Here is a 25,738-nt window from a genome sequence, read left to right on the forward strand (position 1 = left end):
GTGCAAATAGAGTCCAGGGGGAAAAACCCAAAGCATCCCATTCATCCTCTCTGCAGGCAGGGTGGCTGTTGGGTTCACTTCTGAGCAGAACTGGGGACATTCATTTCTGTTCCTGGAAACCAGACCCAGATCTCCTGCTGGAGAATATCTGTGATCTCATGAAGGTTGAGGAAACAAACAGGTGCCAGAGGGGTAGAGAAATCAAATTTGGCCTGGGTCTAGAGACCACGGCCAGCCTGCCCAGCCAGTGGTCCCTGCAGACCTCAGGATTCACAATCCACTTCACCTGCAGGGTCTCTCCATCTACCTCTGTGGAGTCAAACTGGTGACCATGGTTTGTGCTCAATCAGTACTCTATCAAAGTACTCTATCAAAGAATGACTGTGGTAATCGTTAATGTGCCACCATCCGAACCTCCAATTTTCTCTTTCCTCAGCATTAGGAGGAGTCCAGTAAGGGTGCTGAGGACACCTGACTCCTTTTCCCCAGTCTCTATATAAACCTGGGAGGGATGGAGAATTGAGGGACAAGAGAAGTCATCCTGGAGTGGCAAAATGAATCCTTTAATCTCTAATGATAGAACCTGAACGTTCTTATTTCAAGACTTAAACCATAGGCAGATAAACAAAAAGGATAGGAGTTTCTGGCTCCAATAAATCAAATAAGTTTAATGAAGTAGGACATAGCACTTGGCAGTAAGCAAAACCCAACAACCAGAACTTGGCCCAAAAGAACGTTCCTATCTGTGGTGCCAATTCACAGCTGTGGAAGGCACAGGTCTCGGAAGGAGAGGAGCAGGCAGGAGGGTGTGGGGAGAGCCTGAAGCAGGAGGGAGGCTGCATTGCACCTACTGACTCACACTGTACACAGCAGCAGGACCTCCCAACTGACCTCAGCTCTGGCACCAGAATGTGTCCTTCCAGTGAAGTTTATTCACATTTTACAGCTCAGAATTTTTAAGCATTCTGGCTTTCAGCATTAACTGCCAAGCCTCATGCCTTCTGGGCTGAAATGCCATATATAAAAGTCACACGTTACAGATGAAAAACTGTGGCTTGTGTACCAGACACATTGTCTATGCAGAACTGAACACAGCCTGACTTTCCTGATGTCCAAGATAAGGGCACTGCTGGGTCACACCATTCACACAGATACACAGGATCCCAAGCAGCCAGGGGAACATGGCAATACCACAGAAGTCCTGTGAGCCAAAGTATTAAGTCCACAAAATCCTATGCAAGACACGACTGTATTGTCAGAAAAAAATCATTAAGGTTGTTAAGAACTTGTCTGGTCTGCATGCCTTTTACCCATCCTTTTCGCTTTTTTAGGCTGACAATGTTCACACTCTCCAGCAGCTGAGAATTAGAAACCTGCCCCAATCACATGCCTGTCTCTTTTCTTATCTGACTTTGCTTTCTCTTTCCTATCCTTTTCTTCTCCTTCTGGGCCTTCTAAAGAGATAGGCAAACACCATTAAACTGCTTTGAACAAAGGAGACATTTTTTTCTAAGAGGTTTGAACTGTCTGAGACTTTGTACTTGGAACAGCAGACAGGAAAAATAATGATACAGTCATTCCCAAAAGCCTTCCCCCCTCCCCCCCCACCCCCCCCCACCCCCCCACTAAATAAATGTTATCACATCCTCTCTGCAGCTACAGCTGGATATTCTGAACTGGTGTTAGAAGTGAGCCTGGTTTATGCTTTGTCAGGACTAGCAGAGGTTCACTTTTATTCTCTGCTATCACCTCTCACAAGTAAACTGGAAGATTTTAAATAATGAAGATGTTAAAACACAGATCCCTGTCCCCAATTTAAAGGACAATACAGAAAAATAAACAAGGCAGAGTTCATCATGCTTAAGGAGAAATGCTATTTCTGAACCCAAGCTAAGAAAGCTACCTGTTAGATGAAGTTAAAATGCTTTCATTTTTATTTTTACCATTTCCTGCTAAAAAAGCAAAACATTTTCCTTGAGCAAATTCAGAAGGCATTATTATTTTTTTAAGTTTATTTATTTATCTTTGAGAGAGACATAGAGAGAGAGAGAAAGAGAGAGAGAGAGAGAGACAGCATGAAAGTGGGGGAGGGACAGAGAGAGAGGAAGAGAGAGGATCCCAAGCAGGCTCTGCACCCTCAGCGCAGAGCTGACGTGGGGCTCAAACTCATGAACTGTGAGATCATGACCTGAGTCAAAATCAAGAGTTGAACGCTCAACCAACTGAGCCACCCAAGTGCCCCAAAAGACATTATTTTTAAAAAGATCTCTGATTGCATGCCACCAAATAAAACTGTCATTTATGCTTTAAGGAGGTGGTGTTCTTTTTTCCCACTTTGAGCTGTGAAACAAGGGTATTAATATGAAGCACTGACTGTGGATAAAGAGAGTCCCCCTCCTCAGAGAACAGAGCCAAATCGAGGAACTGAGCGAGCCCCATAGATGATCTTTATTGAGGAAATCTTGGGTGAATGAAATTGTTTATGTAAAGGCAGTTCCTGCTCTTGAGAGCTGAAAACGGAAAGTATAACTTAAGGGTGTTATCCAGAACCTTTCAGTCAAATAGCATCTGCAAAACGGAAAGGGAAAATGACCCCCAAGGTCAGGTCCCCACAGTAACTCCTCCTGCTGGCTCCTCTCTGCTCGTGGCCCCGAAACTGCTGAGGTTGGCACATCCCACAGGCCCTCCACGGGGAGGCTTGCACACACCCTCACACTCCCTTCAAGATGCCATGTATCAATTAATGCCCAGTGCTTGCAAGGCTGTCTATTCAAGTCATGCCTGTGTGCTTCCAGACAGTGGTTTTACTATGCACTGCTTTGACACCCAAGGGTTTAAAACTGTGAGGAATATGGTCTCCCTCACTTTTCTGGGGACACAATCTCAGCCAGGCCCTGCTGTCCCAGACCTGCTCACCTCCCCACCATCAGGACCAGAAGCCTTTATGCACCAACCAGGGGACCAACTCCACCTACATAGGCCATTCCATGAGCATCCCTCAGATGCACCACAGATGAAGGACATACACTCCGCAGAAGGGCCGCAACTACAGGAAACAGCAGGAGAATCGGGCAGGCCCTGCTGAGTTGGGTGGTACAGGAATGGTGGCTGCTTCCCCTGACTTCCCATTCGATAGCAACTGGCTTTTCATCTTACAACCTGCCCTGATTCCTCTATCAGGGGAGGGAATGGACTGAGCAAAGACGGGGGGGGGGGGGGGGGGGGGGGGGCCGGCCCTAATTAAGCAAAACAGCCCCCGCAGGCAGTTGGGAGCCCTAGGGTGTGTTTCCCTCTGAGGTGGGCACTGCACCAAAGCAGGGCTGAGCTGGTCTATCATTCCTCACAGCCCGGACTCCTGGGCAAACGGACTTGGAGCCTCAGTTTCCTTAACTGTAATGGAATCTACCTATAAGGCCGTGTGCAGAGTAAATGAAGAACGTGAAATGTCTCATGGATGGAACAGGCATCGTTAAGCTGAATGGGGAGGGCCTCTGTGGGGGCTGGGAGAGAGTTGTCCAGCCCTCACCAACAGGGTCCCCTTCCTTGGTCAAACCACTCACCTGAGTTCTAATTTCTTGTTCTGGTATCTTAAATTACAATTACTCTTCAACTACACCCGTCCTTAAAAGCAGTAGTTTGATGGCCCAGAAATAACTCTAGCAATGCTATGTGCAGCATCAGAAGGGAAACTAGGCCACAACCAGGCATAGGTCTCGCAGCCTCCTCAGGGGTGGTCTCCGTCCAGCCCCGACAGCCTGCAGTAGGACCCTCCTGGCTTCTCCTGCAGCCCGTGGGCCTGAGGATATTTGAACCTTTTACTGAGTCAAAGGACCTTCCTTGAGATATTCTGCCTGAGCGCCCTGGGGCATGCCCTAAGCCAAGGGAAGGTCTCTGCTATGCATGTCTGGTGCTTCCCCACTATTATTTACTAAAGATGGCAGGGCCCCTGAGTTCTTCTGCAGAATTACTGGCAGCCACCAGTGCTGCTCACCAGTTATCTCCAGTTCTCCGCCTACTGCATCCAGGGTAGGATGGCATGTCCTCACCCCCTTTAAAGTTAGAGGCAGTCAAGTGACTCAGTTTGGCTAAAGAAACATGAGCAGAAGACACTTTAGAAATAGCAGCCACCGGCAAAATGGAGGAGGGGAGGAAGGCCCTACCAGCCTGGCTCCCTGAGTGACCTCAGTGAGCAGAGCCTATACTAGACTCCCAGTGGGAGTGAGAAACACACAAGAGAGCCAAGGGTTCTGCTGCATGACCTGGTCCGCCCTGACCAATATTCCTTGCCCTGCCAGAGGACCCTCAGGTAAGACCAACAACATGGAGCCTGAGGGACTGAGTGGTCTCCTCAGTATCTCTGTTTGCGAGTCTCACAGACCACTTAAATTAGCATGTCCAAAACCAAGTTCTTGATCTTCCACATTTAATCCATGTGGGATGTATCTTTGGCACATGGTGAGAGGTAGGGTTCTGAGTTTATATCCTAAATAGTCACCCGATAATTTCTCTCCATCTAAAATGCCACCTCGAACACATATTAAATGGCTAAAGATGGCAGATTTAACTGTTCCCTCCCAAACCCCCAATAAAATGACAATACAGTTTGTAAAAAGCATAAAACCCTAGGGGCAAAGAATGAGAGGAGAGACATGATTTTAGAAGCTGGAAAGCAGGACACCTGGGAATTCTGCAGACACCTCCAGGAATGTCCAAAGGCAGCATTCAGGGACATAAGACATGTGAGCCAATGGCTCTAGGTATGTGTGGAAGGGCCTCAGGCTGGGACCCCAATCAGAAGGACAATTTGAAAAACCCCTCTATGACTGCCACTTCACTAATCAGAGTGGGGCTACTGTCCTATCCCACCAAAAGGCTAAAGGTTCATTCTCTGCAAAAAGTACACAGGTTTCTGGACTGTAGAGGGCCAGGTATTCTAAAAAGGGAAGAAATACATGAAAGTTTAGAAAAGCACATTGAGAGTCCCCAGCCTTCTTGCTCAGCTCCCAGAGAGAAGCTGAAGATGGGCCATTGTGTGCTCAGGAGCAAAAAATGTAGGGCAGCCTCACACCTCTAACTGTCCTTCTGCCAAATCTACACCACAGTTTGCTGTTTGCAACCATGTAAGCCCTATGTTCCCAAGACTCACTCATGGCCTTGTATCCTGCCATGGCCTTGTATCCTTCCCTAAAGGTCAACTGAGGCAGACTAATCTGGGGAGAACTATATTAAATCTATCTGGGAAAGAAACATCTGTTCAATATTGTAGCTTCTCATCTAAAAACAAAATACATATTGCTAACTTAAACAAGTATTATGTTAAGCTTTCATTAAAGTTGAATAATTTTGATAAACATTTTGCATACTTCTTCTGCTTATCCTTAGATACTATATATTTTTTGTTGCTACTATAATATAGTTACATTTTCCCATAGTTACTAACATATAAAAAAGCTATTAATTGGTGTATGTGTATGTATGTATGTGTGTGTATGTATGTATGTATGTATGTATGTATGTATGTATTTTGCATTTGAAAATCTTGCTGAGGCCCATTACTTCTGAGAAGTTTGTAGTTGATTTTTATTGGAGTTTTCCAGATGGGTAGTTATTATCTGCAAGCAGGCAATGATAATTTTAGCTCTTCCTTACAAGTTTATCATTTAACTTTTTATCTTCCCACAATATCTACAACAGTCACAATAATATTTTAGAGTAGAGGTGACAGCAGATGAAAAGTCTTTTTCTTCAATTGAATTTCCACTCATTTACCAAATACTTATCAAACATCTGTATGCCAGGCAGTAAATAAAACACTGATTAACATTTTACTTTTCATTATAATGCTGGTTGATGAGATTGCTGTCTTTGATCAAGATTTAATTTTAAGTACAGTAGATGGCAAACTTGTCAATAAAACAACTGGAATATGAAGGTATAAAAAGCAGCTTTAGAAGAAACAACATAAGCATTTCCTTCCACTTGAGAACCTCTATGCTCTGGTGGGCAAGCCTCCTGCTGCTGAACCTCACAGGCCAGGTAACAAGAGCAGATTGAATGCCCTAGGACCATGCCACCCAGTCAAGGCCATCCTGAGACTCCACAGAAAATGCTCCAAAAATCATTCTCCTTCCTTTTTTATTTGAAACAACAAAAACTTACAACGAGGCACTATTCTGGAAATTTATCTTCAGATAAATGTATCTACATCTTCAGATGTAAAGGGCTGCAGAGCTATTATGAGGTATTTCCTGTTATCAAAACAAGTAGCATTAAGATGATATGTAGAGATGCAAATTAAACAATGAAATTCCATCTTCGCCTATGTTATTTGCAAAGAATAAGAATGTGGACTATATCAAAGTGGTAAGTGAGCAAACACTTCCCTGATGACAGTGGGACCTGCTCTCTGAACAATCCCACTCCAAAGGGATGACTGCATGGACTCAATCCTCCCAGTATGTCAGGAAGACTACACAGATGTCCTCTCGGCAACACGTTCTGTGAAAGGGAAAGGGAATATACTTGCAATATTCAATAGAAATTACTTTTTCATAGCTTTATGCCCTTCCTGATAACAGATAAATGTAGAAAATTTGCAAATTGCCAAAAAGGTATTGAAAAGAGAATAAAAATCACTTCATATCACATAATCCTAAACAAGCCACTATCAATGTACTAATGTAATGTCTGTACAAGCTAAATTCCATATTTACTATATCTTATAAAGTTAGGGTCTTTGATGTAGATAGCTGGCAGAGCACCAAAAATTTGCACTAACCCTCCCGTAGGGTAGAGTTGATGGTGGGAGGTGGCTACCCAGTTGGGACTATATTCCCAGCCCACCTGGGGAGGAGGTGAGGCTACATGAGCAGAACTCACCAAGTAAGGTGAGTCAAGCGATGGGCATCTGGCTGTCCTACTGATTTGGTAAAGTAGCTAATGTCATCCTAACTAATACAAGATTATATTCTGCGTGCTCATTTTTACTTTCAGCTCACCAATAATCCTTTTGGAGGTCATGTAAGTCATTAAAAAAATAAAACAATATAAAGTTTCACTGACAACTTGTATCCATACATCCTGCCCTGACCATGTGCCTAGACAGTAATTTCTATTAGCTACTTATTCATCCTTTCAGTATTTCCTTATGCAAATGTTCTCATTCCACCCTCCCCTCCGCTTTTTTCATACAAAAGGTGGCATACTACACATTGCAAACTATTTTTTTCCTTGATTTTTCTCTCTCAACAACATATCCAGGCAATTTCTCCATATCAACTTATAGCTTTTGTGCAACTCCACAGTGTTGCAAAAGGTTGATACAGCACAGGTTATTAACCCAGTCTCCTACTGCTAAACATTCAGGTGGTTTCCAGCAACAATGCCACTATGAACCCTTCTGTGCACATATAATTTCTTATGTGCAAGTGCAAAAAGGATGGTCCTAGGATGGAAATGTTTAGAGCAAAGAGTAAATGCATCTGTAAGAGACTACTCTCACAAATCCCTTGCCTTCCTCAAAGCCTCACTAACATAGTGGTTGATGAAGATGTATGTTTGCCAGTCTGATAGGTGAGAAATGACATTTTGGTGTGGGATTTTTTTTTAATGTTTATTTATTTTTGAGAGACAGAAAGAGTGCAAGGGGGGGAAGGCAGAGAGAGAGGGAAACACAGAATCTGAAGCAGGCTCCAGGCTCTGAGCTGTCAGCATGGAGCCCGATGCAGGGCTTGAACTCAGGAGCTCTGAGATCATGACCTGAGCTAAAGATGGATGCTTAACTGACTGAGCCACCCAGGCGCCCCTGCATCTTGGTGTAGTTTTGATTTTCCTAATTATGAATGAGTGTGGTTGAGCACCCTTTCACATACTGAAGGGTATGGACATTTTTTTTTTCTCTATGAATTATAATATGCCCTTTGCACTTTTTCCCATAGGTTTTGATGTTTTTCAATTCCTTGAAACTCTTTATCTATTAGGGAAATTAGCTCATCTGAATTAGTTACAAATAAATTCCTTGTCTTTTGTCATTAGGTATATCATGCAGAGATTACTTAAACTATCTTTTTAAAAATATAAATAAGTAAAACCTTTCAATGGAATTTCAACTTTGGGTTCTAGTTAGAGAGACCTCCTCAAGACTGTAAGAATTTCACTCATTTATTCTTCTAGTACTTCTTGGTTTCATTTTTACATTTAATCCTTTTGAACCTTGGTTCTGATATATGGTCTAAGATGTGGATCCAGATTTATTTTATCCCAAATGGCTACCACTTGTCTCCCAAACCTTTATTAAAAATCTAAACCAATCTTGACTCCATTCATGTATGATCCCACCTTTACCCTAAATTCCCAAGTGTATTTGAGACTATTTCTGGAATTTCTGTCCTGTCTCATTGGCTTGCTACTCAAAGTTACTGCCACACTGCTAAAACAGAGCACTGCAGCATGGACCAGTCTCTACACACCAAGCTCCCTTCTCCAGAGGGCTGCTGGCACTCTTACATTGAACTTCAGAATCAGATTGTGTAGAACCCAAGAGAAACAGGCTGGCATTTTTATTTGAAATCCTGTTAAATGAATAATCTAACTTAGGGAGATTAGGCTTTCCTATTCAAGAACACATATGTCCTTACATTTGTTCAAGCCTACTTTTGTGAGCTTTGGGAATTTTTAAAAGTCTTCCTCTTAAAGATTTTGCATATTTTTTTCTAAGCATCCTTACAGGATTATTTTTTGGTTGATGATTTTTTTTTTTTTTTTGTCTTCTCTTCCATTGTATTTCACAACCAATTGCTGTTTTGTATGTATGAAAGCTACGGTTCACAGTATACTGCTTTTCTATCTCCATAATAGTGGACGGGGCACCTGCATACTGGGACGACATGCAGTTGTTAAGAACAAAGAATGGGTATCTAGACAGTGACATGGTAGGGATGGGAGGGCTTATCATCTTATGAGGAACTGTTCATGTCAGGGAAGAAGAGGTAGGGCACAGAGAACTTACTGCAGATATTTGGTATTTTAAAAAATTGTACATATATTTCTTTTATATAATAACAATTATATTAGCAAGAGCAGACTATGCTGTGTTGCAATAACAAACCACCACCAAACCCAGCAGCACACAGATACAGTTTATTTCTTGCTTTGGCTATGTGTCCAGCACAGGTTAGCAGGGGCTTCCACCGATCCTTGTCACTCAGGAACTTTTCAGGAGGCTCTATCACTCTGTAATGTCACCATCTCCACAAATGGCTTTAGGAAAGAGGGCATGGAGAACCCCAAACCTGCTGTAAAATGCTTCTACCTTGAAGAGTCACACATCACTCCCTTCAGACCATAGGTCACTTCAAATGGGCAAGATCCCAAACTGGAAACTCAGGGAGCAGTAGATATGTGCCCACAGGGTGAAACAGCTACGTGTGCATGCACAGCACTTACAAAATAAAGTAAACCACTTTACAACTTCACAAAGGAAAATTTTGTCTTTAAAATTTGCTTATTAATTTGCCTTTTAAAAAGTAAACTTTTTAACACAGGACTATTTTTAGATTTAAGTGAACCTGCCCTCCCCCAACACTTTTAATTTTCCTATCCAAGAAGCCTGAGCTTCCAGATTCTTTATTTTATTAAAACAGTATACATTGATAACATAGAAATTGCTACTTAAATTGGCTACAGGTGCCCTGGACAGATTCACCCTTTAATGTTCGTGGTCCCTCATGTTGATGACTTAAAGATCCCCATGATTCAAAATCATTCATCAGAGAGCCAGAAGGCGCTGACACAGTTAGCTTCATGCAATGCTTTCCTTGGAGCTTTGGTTTCCCCACAGCATCTGCAGCAGGTACCCAGATGCTACCAGCCACACCAAAACTGACTAGGTGGGAGGGAGGTGCTAAGCTACTGAGAAGGTCCCAAAGGAGGCCATCAACCCAAGTGAAGCCCACCCCTTAGCACTGCACCTTGGTCACTAAAGTGGTCAGAGAAGGAAAGCAACATCCTGGTTAAAGCACCATTTCCCTTCCATGACACCTGCCCAGTATTTTCAACCCATGATAGTTCCCTTTTCTAATATTCAGTATGTGTATGAAAGACGGCCCCAACACAGTCAGGAGGCACAGTGGTTAGAGCACAGGCCCTGGGCCCAGCTCCACCTGCCATGGCTGTGTGACCATGGGCAAGCTACAGACTATGTGTGCTTCAGTTTCCTCAGCTGGGTTAACAGCGCCTACCTCATAAAGAAGTTGTGAACATTTCCTAAGTTAATACTTGTAAAGTACTCAAGAGAATGGTATATGGTACAAAGTACTGAATGTTATTTTTACTAATTCTTCCTGTGCCTACTTTTATTGACTCTTCCCCTTTCCTTGTCTTCACTTCTTTGTGATTTTTCTGCCTCTACACTCTCCTTCACCTTCCTTCCACCCATCACCAGTAAACACCAACTCACCAGACACTGTTTTTGAAAGAGAGGGGAGTCTGGAACACAAGAGATGTGGGCTCAATTAGGAAGACTGCTGCTTTAAAAGTTCCACAAACACAGCCTTCCAACTGTTGAGGGGCTGGGGACCAAGACCAGGCGGTAGCCTCGGCTCCTACAACAAAGGCTCCCTGGGTCAATACTGGCATTTAAGCAGGTAGACTGGTACTTGCCCACTGCACCTAAATGGCAGCCACGCATGAGATCTCACTATGACCAGCCTTCATAAGCACAGTTACGACCTGGAGTCAACAGCAGACTCAATTCATCTCCAGAAATGGTTCCTCCCAGCCAACCCTTCTCTCTCCCCATTTCCTACCCGCCCCCCACCAAAAAATACTGGTTCCTAGATTTTTGTAGGTCATGAGCTAGTGAAATTTTCTGCAAAATGAAGACTTGACATAGTGTTGTCAAGTTCTTAACTTTACCAAGTAAGGATTTCAAAAACTAGCTAATCTGATGAGAACATTTTAACACCAAAAAAGATAGAAAGGACACTATCTCAGAATTCAAACACTATATAAATTTACCTTTATGAGATATTATCTACACTGTACTTATTGTTTCATTTCCCTTCTACATAGCAAAAATTTAATCCAAAAATGCCTTGGACCCCAAGTCAGTATTTGGGACTCCTGCTCCTCAGATGGCACCATGGGCTGGCTTCTCCCATCTTCCCTGCCTTCCTCTTAGCAGCTATGGTCCTGTTTCTTGTCTATTTTCGTACCTAAGAAGGACCTGGCTTCAGGACAAAACTGGTCCCAGAAATCCCTGGATCCCATTTCAGGGCCCTTATTGCTGTATCCTCTTTTTCATTTATGGAAGTAGTAGCGGTTATAAAACCTTCTGGCCTCATCTCCCAAATGAGGCCAGTATAATGACATCTTCTTAGCATCTTATATGGGATTTTGCTCTTCCTGGCCCAGGTCAGGACAGCATATGTCCTGGATTTTTTTTTTTTTCTTTCTTCCTTTCTTCCTTCCTTCCTTTCTTTCTTTCTTTCTTTCTTTCTTTCTTTCTTTCTTTTTCTTTCTTTTCTTCTTTCTTTTTCCTTCCTTCCTTCCTTCCTTCCTTCCTTCCTTCCTTCCTTCCTTCCTTCCTTCCTTTTTCTTTCTTTCTTTTTTAAGATTTTGTTTTTAAGTAATCTCTATGCCCAACATGAAACTCAAACTCCTGAGCCTGAGATCAAGAGTCACATGCTCCAGGGGTGCCTGGGTAGCTCTGTCGGTTAAGCATCAGACCTCGGCTCATGTCATGGTCTCTCAGTTGGTGGGTTCAAGCCCTGCATCGGGCTGTGTCCTGACAGCTCAGAGGCTGGAGCCTGCTTCGAATTCTGTGTCTGCCTCTCTCTCTGCCCCTCCTGCTCTCTCTCTCTCAAAAATAAATAAACATTAAAAAAAAAAAAAAAAAAAAGGAGTCATACCTCTACCAACTGAGCCAGTCAGGTGCCCCAGGTCCTGGATTTTTGATGGCATAAGAGCTAATGCACAAATGGTATGAAAGTATATATTGACAAAAATCAGTACACTGCTTTTCTTCCTTTCTTTTTTGATATTTTAATACACTGCTTTTCTACCTTATCAACAGTGCAAGCATAGAAAGTTATATATATATTTTTTCCCTCATCTCTAATAAAAATAAAGCCATCTCAATGAATGGATAAAGAAAATGGGTACGTACATACAATGGAGTATTACTGAGCCTTAAAAAGGAAATCGTGACATATGTCACAGCATGGATGAACCTTGAAGACATTATGCTAAGTGAAATAAGCCAGACACAAAAGGACAAATATTCTAGGATTTCGTTTCTATGAGGAACGTAGAGTAGTCAAATTCAGAGAAAGTTTGACAGCTGTCATCAGGGACTGGGGAGTTAGTGTTTAATAATGGGTACAGAGTTTAGGTTCGTGAAGATGTAAAGGTTCTAGTGATGACTACACAACTTGTGAATTTGTTTAATGCCACAGAATTGCACGCTCACAAAAGGTTAAAATGGTGAATTGTGTTACATATATTTTCCACAATAAAAAATATTTCCAAAAGCCTGTCTCATTTGGGAAATTAGCATAGCTCCCTTTTCATTTAGCTGTTCACTCAGGAAGCATTGTTTTCTAGCTCTAGAACTGTTTATAAGAACTAAGCACTCTTTACTAACTAGAACAAGAAACTACCTGCTTTCCAAACCTATTTTCATAGTAAAAAAGTTATCCAAGAAAGTTCTGAAACCTGTGGCATTGCAAAGCAAAAATACAAGGACTGAACATGTATTAGCAATATAGGTAGTTTAACATCTCAAACAAAGCATGAACACTGGGAAAACAAATTAAAGTGTAAAGTAGATGTCTCCTGTGAACTTCTTTTAAATTAACAGAAAAAGTAGACAGAGAAAGAAAAGCATTATGCCACTTTATTCTTGTATAACACTGATAGGATCTTGTTGCAATGTCAGTACAGCTTAGTGAAGTAGGCAAGACAGATAATATTCCCAGTATAGAGATCTGGAAACTAAGCTCATAGCTAGTAAATAGCTTGCTCAAAGTAAGGCCTCAGCTGGGGATGGAGCTCAGGTCCTTGGCCTCTAAGTGTGACCCAGTCTTCCTATTCAACCAAATCCTCACTGAGAAGATACCCAGAAAAATTTTAGAATGAAAATTTGACCCTCAGCTTCCCTGGGTTTTCTCCTTGGGGTTTCAGATCACCTGACTATGCTCTGAATCCCAAAGACACCATGGTGGCAGCAAAACCCACAGAAGTTCTGGGTGGTGGCAAGAACACAGGTAAGAATGAAAGCTGAGGGAAAAAAATTTTTTTTCAAAATGCTCACGTAAAAGCTTTATAACATCTGTTTTGCTTTTGGAACAGCTCTGAGATACAATTGACATGAACTGCACATATTTAAAGGATATAATTATATCAGTTTTAACACATGTAAACACTTTTGAAACCACCACCACAATCAAGATAGTGAACATACCCATCACCTCAAGTTCATCTTGCCCCTTTTAATTTTTCCCTCCTGCTCGTCTCTGGTCCCCACTTCACACCCCAATCACAGATCTGCTGTCTGCAATTACAGAATAGTTTCATATATATAGAATTTCTATTGTCTGGCTTCTTTCACTTGGCATAATTATTTTGAGATTAATTTGTTCATTCACTGTTGCCTGTATCTCCCTTTAAAAAAAACTTATTTTTTAGAGCAGTTTTAGGTTGACAGCAAAACTGAGAAGGTACAGAGATTTACCATATACCTCTGCCCGCCACACATACACAGCTTACCCTACATCAACACCCAGCACAGAGAGAGGTACATTTGTTACAACTGATGAAGCAATATTAACACATCATCCAGAACCCATTCACTTTAGGGTTCACTCTTGGTATTGTACATTCTAAGAATCTGGACAAACGTATAATGATGTGTATCTACCAACTGTAGTGTAATGCAGTCATTTCACAGCCCTAAATACCCTCTGTGCTCCAAGTTCACTTTTTTTTTTTTTAGTTAAAAAAAACTTTTTTTAGACAAAGAGAGAGAGTGCAAGCAGGGGAGAGGGGCAGAGAGAGACAGAGAGACAGAAAATCTTAAGCAGGCTCCAGGCTCAGCACAGAGCCCAATGTGGGGCTTGATCCCATGACTCTGGGATCATCATGACCTAAGCCAAAAAATTAAGAGTCAGACACTCAGCCAATTAAGCCACCAAGCACCCCATTTCCTTTGATTCCTAATATTCCACTGTAGGACTACACAACTCATTTTCACACATACCTGCTGATAGACATTTGGATTGTTTCCAGTTTTTGCCTATTACAGATTAAACCTACTATTAAGATTAATATTTTTGTTTTCTATTTCTTTGCTTTCTGCTTTGATTTTTATTATATGCATTTTTTTCTTTTTTACTTTGGGTTTAATTTGTACATTTTGTTTTTCAGTTTCTGAATATGGAAACTGAAGTCATTGAAGACATTTCTTCCTTCCTATAGGCCTTTAGTGTCATAAATTCTCCCAAGATGCTTTAGAAGCATACACGTGTCTTTATTTTCATTCAGTTTGGACCACTTTTTAATTTTGTCTTTGACTTCTGGTTTATTCAAAAGTGTGTTATTCAGGGACACCTAGGTGGCTCAGTTGGTTAAGCATCTGACTTCAGTTCAGATCATGATCTCGTGGTCTGTGAGCTCCAGCCCCACGTTGGGCTCTGCTGACAGCTTGGAGCCTGGAACCTGCTTTGGATTCTGTGTCTCCCTCTCTCTGCCCCTCCCCTGCTCATACTCTGTCTCTCTCTCTCAAAAATAAACATTAAAAAAAAAGTGTGTTCTTCAGCTCTCAAATGTTTCCAGACATCTTTTTTTTTTTTAATTGATTTCTAATGTTAATTTCTTATGGTAAAAAAACAGACTTTGCATGATTTAAATTCTTTTAAAGCTATTGGGACTTGTTTTATAGCCTAGAATATGATCTATGGATCTTCTCTTAAGGAGAACACACATCTGCCATTGTTAGACAATCAGGTTAAGTTGACAGTGTTGTTCAAATTTACTTCACTCTTGCTGACTTTCTGCCTTCTACTTCTATCTCTGACTATAATAATGAATGTGTCTATTTTCCTGAGTTCTCTTTCCGCTTTACACATTTTGAAGCTCTGTCAATTACATATACAAACATTCAAAGTTGTCAGGCCCTTTTTTTTAAAAAAAGTTTATTTATTTTGGGGTGGGGAGGAAGGGGCAGAGAGAGAATCCCAAGCAGGCTCCACGCCATCAACACAGAGCCCCATGCAGGGCTCAAACTCACGAACCATGAGATCCTGACCTAAGCTGAAATCAAGTTAGACATTTAACCGACTAAGCATCCAGGCACCCCTAAAGTTGTCTTCTTGATTAATTGATCCTTTTGTCATTAAGAAATGATCTGCTTTATCTCTGAAAATATTCTTTGCTCTGAAATATACTAATATTAATATAGCCACCCCAGCTACCTTTTCTCTTATGTTTTTCTTAATAACATTTTTTCTCTAGCTTACTTTATATAATAGAGTATACAACATACAAAGAGTATATAATATACATAATATGTGTTAATTGTCTATAGGTCAGGCTTCTGGTAAACAGTAGTCTATTAGTAGTTAAGTTTTGGGGAAGTCAAAAGTTATACACAGATTTTTGACTGCATGGGGGTGCATACCCCTAACTCCCACATTGTTAAAGGGTCAACTGTATATAAAATATACGTGTAATATAGAACGTATATAACATATGTATTATCTCTTTATATCTCTCAGAATGAACAAAAAAAGTAAAGCCAAAATTCATTCCCCAAGACTAATAGTTGGATTAAATTCTCCTCAGTTCACAAGTAGAAACCTGAAGAATAATCTTCAAAATCTTATTTGAACGCAGTCAGTATTGGGGGTAATTTCACTCAACAGGTTTGAAAACTTTAAGGCCTTAATAAAATACACAAGTGCAATCCATAAATGTCTCTTTGTTCCCAGAGAAGAAAACAAAAAATCATGAGGATGTTGGCAGAGCTGTCCTGCTGTGAAAAGGCCTTATTCTCCTGCCAGAGACAAAAATGTTTTACACTATAGTACAGCTTGTTTTCAAGTGCTTTACACACAATTGCATTACCTACTGTTAAAAAAAAAAAATCAACTGAGTGAATTTTAAAGATCTTATTGGCTTTATACAATGATTCATGAGTCAGGCAGCATTTAATCCAGCAGATGGAAAGAAGTGTAGAGGAGCCGTGCACAATGAAAGGCTTTTACAGGCAGAAGTGAGCAAGAAGAAGGTTACACTGGGCAAAAAAACAGGTTGGTTTCTGCCTGGTCACTTTCCTTTAGGGGATAGCAGGGATCTGTCAGGCAGATTACCTTGCTAGTGCTGATCAGGTGATTCCTGATAGAGTGGCTTAAGATTCCGTTTCTGGGGGAGCTGAAGCTGTAATCAAGTTTGGTCTTGGTTTGGTGATAGAGGGCTTAGCATAAGTGACTCCATTTTGGGTAACTTGTCTTGTGTTTAACACTGCCTTATTTTTTTTTCTTTATACTACTTTGCACCCCTTGAAATTTTACTGTACAGTTAAGCACTACCTTTTTTGGTTATCTTTCTCCTTCACAAGAATGTAAGCTCCATAAAGGCTGGGACCTGCCTGGTTCTTGTGGAACATTTTAACCACATCCTCTAGCACACAGTAGGTCTCAACAAGTATTTGTGAGATGAACAAAAGAACAAACATTCAAGCAATATTCTCAATATATGCCACATTGTTAACAGTAATTATCCAAGGAAATTCTATTTTCTCATTTTCTCTGTTTTAAATTTTTATTAAGAAAGCTTTACTGGGGCGCCTGGGTGGCGCAGTCGGTTAAGCGTCCGACTTCAGCCAGGTCACGATCTCGCGGTCTGTGAGTTCGAGCCCGTGTCAGGCTCTGGGCTGACGGCTCGGAGCCTGGAGCCTGTTTCCGATTCTGTGTCTCCCTCTCTCTCTGCCCCTCCCCCGTTCATGCTCTGTCTCTCTCTTTCCCAAAAATAAATAAAAACGTTGGAAAAAAAAATTTTTAAAAGAAAGCTTTACTATTTTGGGGACTCCTGGGTGGCTCAGCTGGTTAAGCGTCCAACTCTTTATTTTGGTTCAGGTCATCATCTTATGGTTGGTGGGATCGAACCCTTCATTGGGCTCAATGCTGACAGCATGGAGCCTGCTTGGGATTCTCTCTCTCCCTCTCTCTGCCCATCTCCCTGCTTACATGTGCTCTCTCTCTCTCACAAAATAAATAAATAAAATCTTTTAAAAAGAAAAGAAATATTTATTACTTTTGTAATGAGATAAAAGTTTAAATGGGAGGAACAAAGGGGGAGAGAGAGTGGGTTCCTTGGGGGCTGCCTTTCACCATGGTGATCACTATCCCCTGTGGTAACCTCACACCTGGAGATCCCTGCCCTGGTCCCTGCACAATCTCCCTCGTGCTCTCTCTTGAGGCCCTGGGGAAGTACTGGCAGGCTCCTAGCTGGCCGACACCGGTCTAACAGTCCCTTCCTGCTGGAACTCTAAGCCAAATATCAAATGTCCAGTCTTTTTATTTTCCATCCCATAGTTTCTGCCATGATGTGCCTTGTCTAAGTGTGGTGTGTCCCCAAACTGTGAAAATTTCTTTTCTTATATCTACAGAAACCTTGGTAAGCCAGGAATACATTGACAAGATGCATTACATCCTGTCAATGAAACGAGAGCCTAAAAGATGAGATTCTCTGAAGATAAATTGGCACAAAAAAACATCAGAACAACAAAGGACAAAAGTGAGATCAGACTAACCATCTCCAGCCATGCCTGCATTTTGTCTTTACAGCAGACATCATTAAAATATTTGAGTGTAAGAGCTGATGGCTGTCACAAGTAAAAACTGACAATGAACTCCCTGAGAAAAGGTACTGTTTCCTTCCATCTTTATGTTCTCAGTGCCTAGCATGCATCTGACCAATAATTGAAGCATGATAACTGTGTAACTGTGTGAATAAAATAACCTACGGGCACCCACCAGTGACATGGCCATTTTCAGGTAGAAGCAACAGGAACAGGAATGGCACAAGTCAAGGATGAAAGATGAAAGGGTGGGAAGTCTCTGTTGTACATACGCTAGAAGAAGATAACAGTTAAAAGCCATATGCCTCTCAGGGACCTAAACCACTGCAACTACTACTGCATCAAAATGACCTGCTTCAACCCTGAACATTCTTCTCCTCCCACTGTGAATAGTTCAGTCAATATATCTAAAACTCGCAAGGAGATTCCACAAGTTTGATAAGAACTGAAAACAATTTGAACTTTCTTTTCTCATCCTAAAGCTCAGGGCAACTTCTTTCAAGATTCAAGAACAGACCCCAAAGTCTAGCATTCCTGAGATCTGCTTATATTCCTTCAGTGACACTCCTCTGCCTTCATCTTTGCAAAATGAAAAGTCTTACTCTTCTGAAACTTCTCACGTTGACACCCATCTACCCTGCTCTTTTTACTTTTTAGGACACTTCCATACCTGGTGATAGAATATAGACATTAATACTACTCAAGTCCACAAATACCATCTCAAGATAAATTCTATTTAGAAACAGTTATTTGTGTACTGGCAAAACCTGAGAGGTAAGGATTCTGCCTGAGTCCCACATAATTACTCTATCTTGACCTCACTTCATGTTGCTCCTTTTCCCATCTCCACCTCAAACCCAGCTGTAACCAGGATGTGTGCAGGACCTTTGTGGAGGCAGTGCCCTCCCACTCATGCCCCCTGGAGCCAGGTAGCACTCGACTGTACAGAAACACGTGTGGCTTTTCTGACATGCAGCTCACAGCTAAAATGACTTCTCATGGGAGCCATTTTTGAAACACTGCATATCAGAAAGAAGAGTCCCTGCTAGGTAGCATGATTGTTCACATTAATGTTTAGCAAATACGCCAGAACAGTCTGATTAGATCGAGAATAAAGACTAGGACTGTCCTGGTGGAGAAGTGAAAAGAAAGACCTTCTTCAGTGCTTCTACCCCATCTCCCCTCAATGGACAACCTTGCTCTTATTTCAGAGAAAGCAGAAGCATGCAGAAGACAACTTCCAACACTACCCTTGCAAATCTAACCACCTCCCTGTACCTTTGCAGCACCCTTGACCTGCCTTCCTGTCTGGGGACCCTCCACTTAGCCTTGGGGTGCTGGATCCCAGAGACACCATACCACCAGCATCCACATGGCCAGTCTATACCTCCTGGACCATCCCACTAAGCACAGCAACGAGCTCTAACAGCACTGGTGAGGAGTCTCCTCCCACCCCAGCTATCCCTCTCATCTTTGTTCCCTTTTATTGTACAACTCCTTTAAAAAGCTTTCTGCATTTCTTCCCTCCACCTCTCCCTTGAGCCACTGTCAGACTCTTACCCCACCATTCCAATTACTCATCCTTGTCAACCACTCATCTCCACATCACCAAATCCAACAGCAGATCACGCTTTCTCTGCAATAGGCTTCCTCACACAGCTCCCTTGACCCCTTCCTCCTAGCCCTCCTCCCAATCCATTCCCTTGCTCCTTCCAGGTTTCCTCTCCTCCCCAACCCCTAATCACCCAGGACCTGGAACCCAACCCTCAGACCTCTGTCATGACTCTAAATACCTTCTGCAGGCTAATGGTCAGAAGTCAGCCTAACTGCCCCAAACTCCAGCTCCTCCAACTTACTGCATCTGCAAGAAGAGACACCGCAATATGCCCCAAACCAAACTCATCACCCCCCAAAGCATTTGCTCTTCCCGTAGCTGCCCCATCTCAGCACATGGCAGCTCCTTGCCTCTGACTGCTCAAGAAAAAACTGGTGAAGCACTTCTGAACATCCTCACTCTCTCATGCTAATCCACCCACAAATCTTTTGACATCTCCTTCAAAACAGACCCAGAATGCAGCACTACTCCCCTCCACAGCTACTGCCAGCCCAAGTCCCCATCATCTGTTGCCTGGATGACTCCTAACTGGTCCTCCTGCTCCCTCTGGCCCTCCAGTCTGTCCTTGTCACAGCAGTCAGTATGACATGGTAATGACATACATCACATCAAGGCATTTCTCCACTCTAAAGAAACCAGTGGCTTCCATTCAATCGTCCCCTATTGGAAAGGCCTCCTGCCACCTAAACCATGCACGAACCACAGGCGCTCCTTACCAGCCTACTTTTCTCCTCAGCGCCCCAAGCACCTGATGCAGCATGCCCTTACTCGTTTGTTATCTACCTCCCCCATGGGAATATAAAGTCCACAAGATGTGACCCATATCCACTGCTGCAGCCTCAGGACTTAGAAGAGTTATTGTACCTAAAAGGTACTCAAACTCTGCAAAGTGAACTGGTGAAAAAAGTGTTTAATAGCCAAAGAGTACTGTTATAAATGTTCTAATACCCACAGATATGATTACTGATCACGATGATAAGTATAGGCACGATGGGGGTGCCTGGGTGGCTCAGTCGGTTGAGTGTCTGACTTCGGCTCAGGTCATGATCTCGGTTCGTGGGTTCAAGCCCCGCATCGGGCTCTGTGCTGACAGCTCAGAGCCTGGAGCCTGCTTTGGATTCTGTGTGTCTCTCTCTCTCTGCCCCTAACCCACTCGCATTCTGTCTCTGTCTCTCTCAAAAATGAATAAACATTAAAAAAAAATAATAAAAAAAAAAGTATAGGCATGATGACTGGTTGAGAAGACATATTGTAATCATTTGCGGGCAGAGAAGAGAAAGGATCAATTCCTTTCCTCTAAGTTAACAGAGCTTTCTCAGTACGCCCAACTACTAGTATTAGTAATAACCATTGGACAAGCAAAGTAGAAGGTGCCACTGATTGAGCACTCATCTCGCACCCAGCTCTTTCATACACCCAAACTTCACCCCAATCCTATAGGGAAGAAATTTCTATCCCCACATCACAGAGGAAGAAACAAACTCAGAAAGTTGAGCAACTCTCCCCAAGTCACAGAACCTGAAGACACTCACTCGGGTCTGTTATCCATTCAAGCTTTCCTCTAAAACATCAAATGATGCTATAATGAGGACCAAACCCAAATAATGGGTCTTTCGGCTAAATGGACATCTCAGTCAAAGCTTCCTGCTACCATTTTTACCTGTGTCGGCATCCACTGCCCTAATTGATCCTCCCCATCCTAGCCTTCAGTTTAGGACAAAACAAATGATTTACCCACTACCAGTGCTGAAAGAGCCCTCTGGCAAAGCACAAACCCACCAACATCCAAGTTCTGTGGCATCATCTCTGGGAGAAGAGCGCTGACTTAATCTGTCAGTTTTCAAGATCATATTACAGTAAAAATTTTTCCTGTAGTCTTCATTTTGGAAAGAAAAGTGCCCATGTGGGAGGAGGAGGAGGATCACGAGCCTGGAAAGGCAGCCTGTCTCCACTGCCGTCAGCATAACCCTGACAAGATGACCCATCTTTTATGCCTCTTTCCAAGGCCACCTCCATGATAATGTCTTTAAGACCTTTTAATCTACTCAAAAATATCTTCCATATATGAGCAGTGTCTGCGTAGTTACTATACAAGACACTCTCCCTTGAGAAGGGAGAGTAAACATTGGCTAAAAAGGAACTGGAAACAAGGAGAGATATAGGGCATGAAATCTCACCAAAGGAGAAATGAGAGAAGCACCAGGTCCCAGGGTCCTGGGTCCAGGACTGGAGTGTGGCCTTGATAAGGTAAACCACAACTGGGAAGAGATGGACCCAGCTGGGGGCTCCAGGTGAGGCGCCATAAACAAAGCCTGCCTCCTTGCTTATCATTGTCCAGGCATAGACTGTATTCTGGGGGAGTGGAAGGAGAAGGAGGATGGAAAAAAGCAGACTTTAACTACAAAAACTACCCCAGAATACATTCTCACCTTCTTGGTATATAAAGAAAGGACAAAGTGAAGCTTCTAGGGTGAGTTCAGGAAGACTGATGTTAAAGGAGACCAGCCTTAACCTCAGCCACGGCCTTCCTGGATTATAGTGAAGCCATTAGCAGCTAGATGAAGTTCCTTCCTTTGGGTCAAGGAGGAACCATGGGTGATGCCTCAGTTCCCCTTTATTTACATGCAAGGATCACAGGCTATGAAACCTCCTGTGCAGCCCACTGATCTCAGTCACTGGCAGATCCACCTATGAGCTGGGAGTAGAAGAATAAAGACAAGTTCACTAAAACACACAGACCCATACATCTCATTACCACCTTCCCAGGGTACAAATTAGAGTACTTACGCCTTCAAGGCATAGTCCCAAGAAGACCTAGGTTACTGAAAAGAACAGGGAAGACCCAAAAATTCCTCATTTTCTAAAAATTACCAGATATTGTATAAAACTAATATCTAGTCCCTCCTCCCAGGGAGTGCATGTCAATGTATATATTAGATAAGCATTTACCTTTAAATACAACCCGTCCAGGGCACCTAGGTGGCTCAGTCAGTTAAGTGTCTGACTCTTGATTTTGGCTCAGGTCATGATCTCACCATTTGTGAGATCAAGCCCCACATCAGGCTCTGTGCTGACAGTGTGTGGAGCCTGCTTGGGATTCTCTCTCTTCCTCTCTCTCTGCCCCTCCCTTGTTCACCTGCATGCTCTCTCTCAAAATTATTTTACTCCAAAGTTGTTTTTACCTGAATTAGTTGCCAATGTTTACAAAGTCTGAGTGTACACACACACACACACATGGGTGTATACACACACACACCCAGCTACTCTTCTGGAGAGACTGGATGATCTGGCCAACCTAGGGCCACATTCCTGCCAGGGGCAGTGGCAACAGGAGAGGGTGCAGTAACACTTTCAGACAGAAGATGTTTTCTCTACTTCTCCAGAACCCTCAGCAGCATCCTATTCTCCCAGAACTAACTAAAAAAATATATATTTTCTTTAGGAAAAAAAAAATTTCTACTTCAATGCATGTCTGTGTATTAGATATACTATTACCTACTTTTAATCAAGGGGAAAAAAAGGAAAAAAGCACACAAATTAGGAAACAAGACAGGGGTAACAGCCCCAGATACAGAGGAAAAAACTGGATAAAACAGATTATTTTCTATCAATGTATAATCACCAAAACTAAACCCAGAAAGAAATAGCAAATCTAAAAAGCACCAGGTTTAGTTTTACAGGGGAATTCCACCAAAATTTAAAGAAACAAATCATTTCAAAAGTATTTAAACTGGCTGAAGCAGAGAAAGATTTTTTTTTAATGCTTATTTATGAGAGAGTGAGAACGGGGGAGGGGCAGAGAGAGAGAGAGAGACAGAGACAGAGAAAGGGAGACACAGAATTCAAAGCAGGCTCCAGGCTCTGAGCTGTCAGCACAGAGCCCAACACAGGGTTTGAACTCACAGATCACAAAATCAAGACCTGAGCCAAAGTTGGACGCTTAACTGACTGAGCCACCCAGGTGCCCTAAGAAAGAGAAAGGTTTTAATAAAGCTATATAAAGCACTAAAACAACTTGATAAAGATTGCATTAAAAAATAAATTACAGGGACACCTGGGTGGTTCAGTTGGTTGGGTTTCCGACTCTTGATTTTGGCTCAGGTCATGATCCCAAGGTCATGGGATCAAGCCCCAGGTGGGGCTTTGAGCTGAACATTGAGGCTGCTTAAGATACACTCTTTCTCTCGCGCTCTCTCTCTCTCTCTCTCTCTCTCTCTCTCCCTCTGTGCCTCTCCCTGGCTCATATGCTCTCTCTCTCCCTCTCTAAAATAAAATATTACAGACTAGTCTCTCAAATGATGAATGATGATTTAAAATTACTAAGTAAAACATTAAGAGGCCCTAGCTACACATTAACAGAATTTTCACTGATGATTCAATAATATAATGATTCAATAATACAAAATCTGTTATTCTAATTCATATTAACAGGTCAAGAGAGAATATCTACATAATTTCACAGATGCTAAAATGGCATTTGATAAAATTCAACAACCATTTTTGATTAAAAAACCAAACAGCAGCAACACACGCTTAGTAAATAACTAGTGTGGCAAAAACACAAAGCAGTCTCAGTAAAGTAAGGAACAAGACAAGGATACCCAGTATCAGTCCTAGTGTTTAATCTTGTTCTGGAAATACAATGCAATCAAAGAAAGAGATGTAAGGGACATAAAAAGTACAAACCAAGGGACAAAATTCTTATTTGTAACTGATATGATAATATACCTGGAAAATCCAAGAGAACTGCAAAATCTACTAGAAACAATATGATTACATAAGTTGCTGCTTACAAAATTAATAAATACAATAATAACAATATGTAATATGTAAGAAAGGATCAATAACAAAAATTTCAATATTCTCAATAACAAAAAAGATCAAGTAACTAGGAATAAACATAATAAATGTACAGGATTTTAATTTTTTAATGTTTATTTATTTTTGAGAGAGAGAGAGAGAGAGAGAGAGAGAGAGCAAGTAGGGGAGGGGCAGAAAGAGAGGGAGACACAGAATTTGAAGCAGGCTCCAGGCTCTGAGCTGTCAGGACAGAGCCTGACACGGGGCTAGAACTCGCAAACCATGAGATCATGACCTGAGCTGAAGTTGGATGCTTAACTGACTGAGCCACCCAGGTGCCCCAAAATGTACAGGATTTTGAAACAAACCAAATTTAAAAAGCTGTTTCTGAAGTAACTAGGGATATGCATATGTAGACTGGGTATCAGATTAAATTAGTAACAGGCAATAAATTGTTGATTTTGATAAATATAGCATTTTGGGTATGCATATTTCAAAAAGTCCTTATTTGTTCAAGCTATATTGTAAGTATTTATGGATGAAATCATTTTTAAAAATATTCTAGTTCCCCACCCCACCCCACCCCCAAAAAATGGAGGGAAAAGAGACAATTCAAGATTGGCAAAACATGGCAAACTGTTTAAGAAGTCATGGATACATGGAGGTTCTTTGTATTGTCTTCCCTACTTCTGTATATTTGAAAATGTGCACAAAAAACCCCAACAAAATGCAGATAATGAAAATAACTAGTGTGGCAAAATATGCAGATATTGTATACTCAAAAGTATACAATAGGCTTATGAAAACACACAAAAATTGCTACCTAACAATTAAGATATGCTAATTAAAGCTACAAATCAGATGTCATTTTCATCAGCCAAATAGAAAAAGATCAAAATATCTGGTAACATTCATTATTAAGGGGAAGGGCAGACAACTGACACTGCTGGAGGAAGTACTCATCAATACACTGGAGGGCACTTTGGCCTCACCTTTCAAAGTTATAGACACACACTCCTTGGCCCAGCAATTCCACTTCTTAGGAATTTACAGATTCTAATTCAACAAGTATTTTCAGCCACCTACTATGGCCATGCACTGGAGACAGAAAGGTGGAGGAAACAATGCCCAATGCCCCTGCTCTCATAAGGCTTCTATTCTTATATGGGAGGAGACAACCAATAAAGCAACTCAAGTACACAGGCAATTACAAGGTCAAGACAGGGATAAGTGTGATGAAAAAAGTAAACAAAATAAGGGTGTTGGGAGTGGCATGAAGTCTGTTTTGGATGGGCTGGTCTGGGAGGGCCTCTCTGAGGACATGGCAGTTGAGTAGAGACTTTGGTGAAAGAGAAAACAAAGCAGAATGTCCAGGAGAGCATTCCAAGCAAATACAAAAATAAAAATAATCATATCCTTTGAATACAGTACATCTTTCAAGGAAGGTGCGAGGCCAGCATTATTTC

General features: G+C 41.9%; 1 protein-coding gene across 2 annotated transcripts in view; it reads right to left on the reverse strand.

Moving 5' to 3' along the window:
- ABHD12 (abhydrolase domain containing 12, lysophospholipase) overlaps positions 1 to 25,738 on the reverse strand; it is an 86,679-nt gene that overhangs the window by 59,020 nt on the left and 1,921 nt on the right. The window lies entirely within an intron of this gene.

The sequence above is a fragment of the Acinonyx jubatus genome, chromosome A3, assembly GCF_027475565.1.
Source record: "Acinonyx jubatus isolate Ajub_Pintada_27869175 chromosome A3, VMU_Ajub_asm_v1.0, whole genome shotgun sequence".
NCBI lineage: Eukaryota > Metazoa > Chordata > Mammalia > Carnivora > Felidae > Acinonyx > Acinonyx jubatus.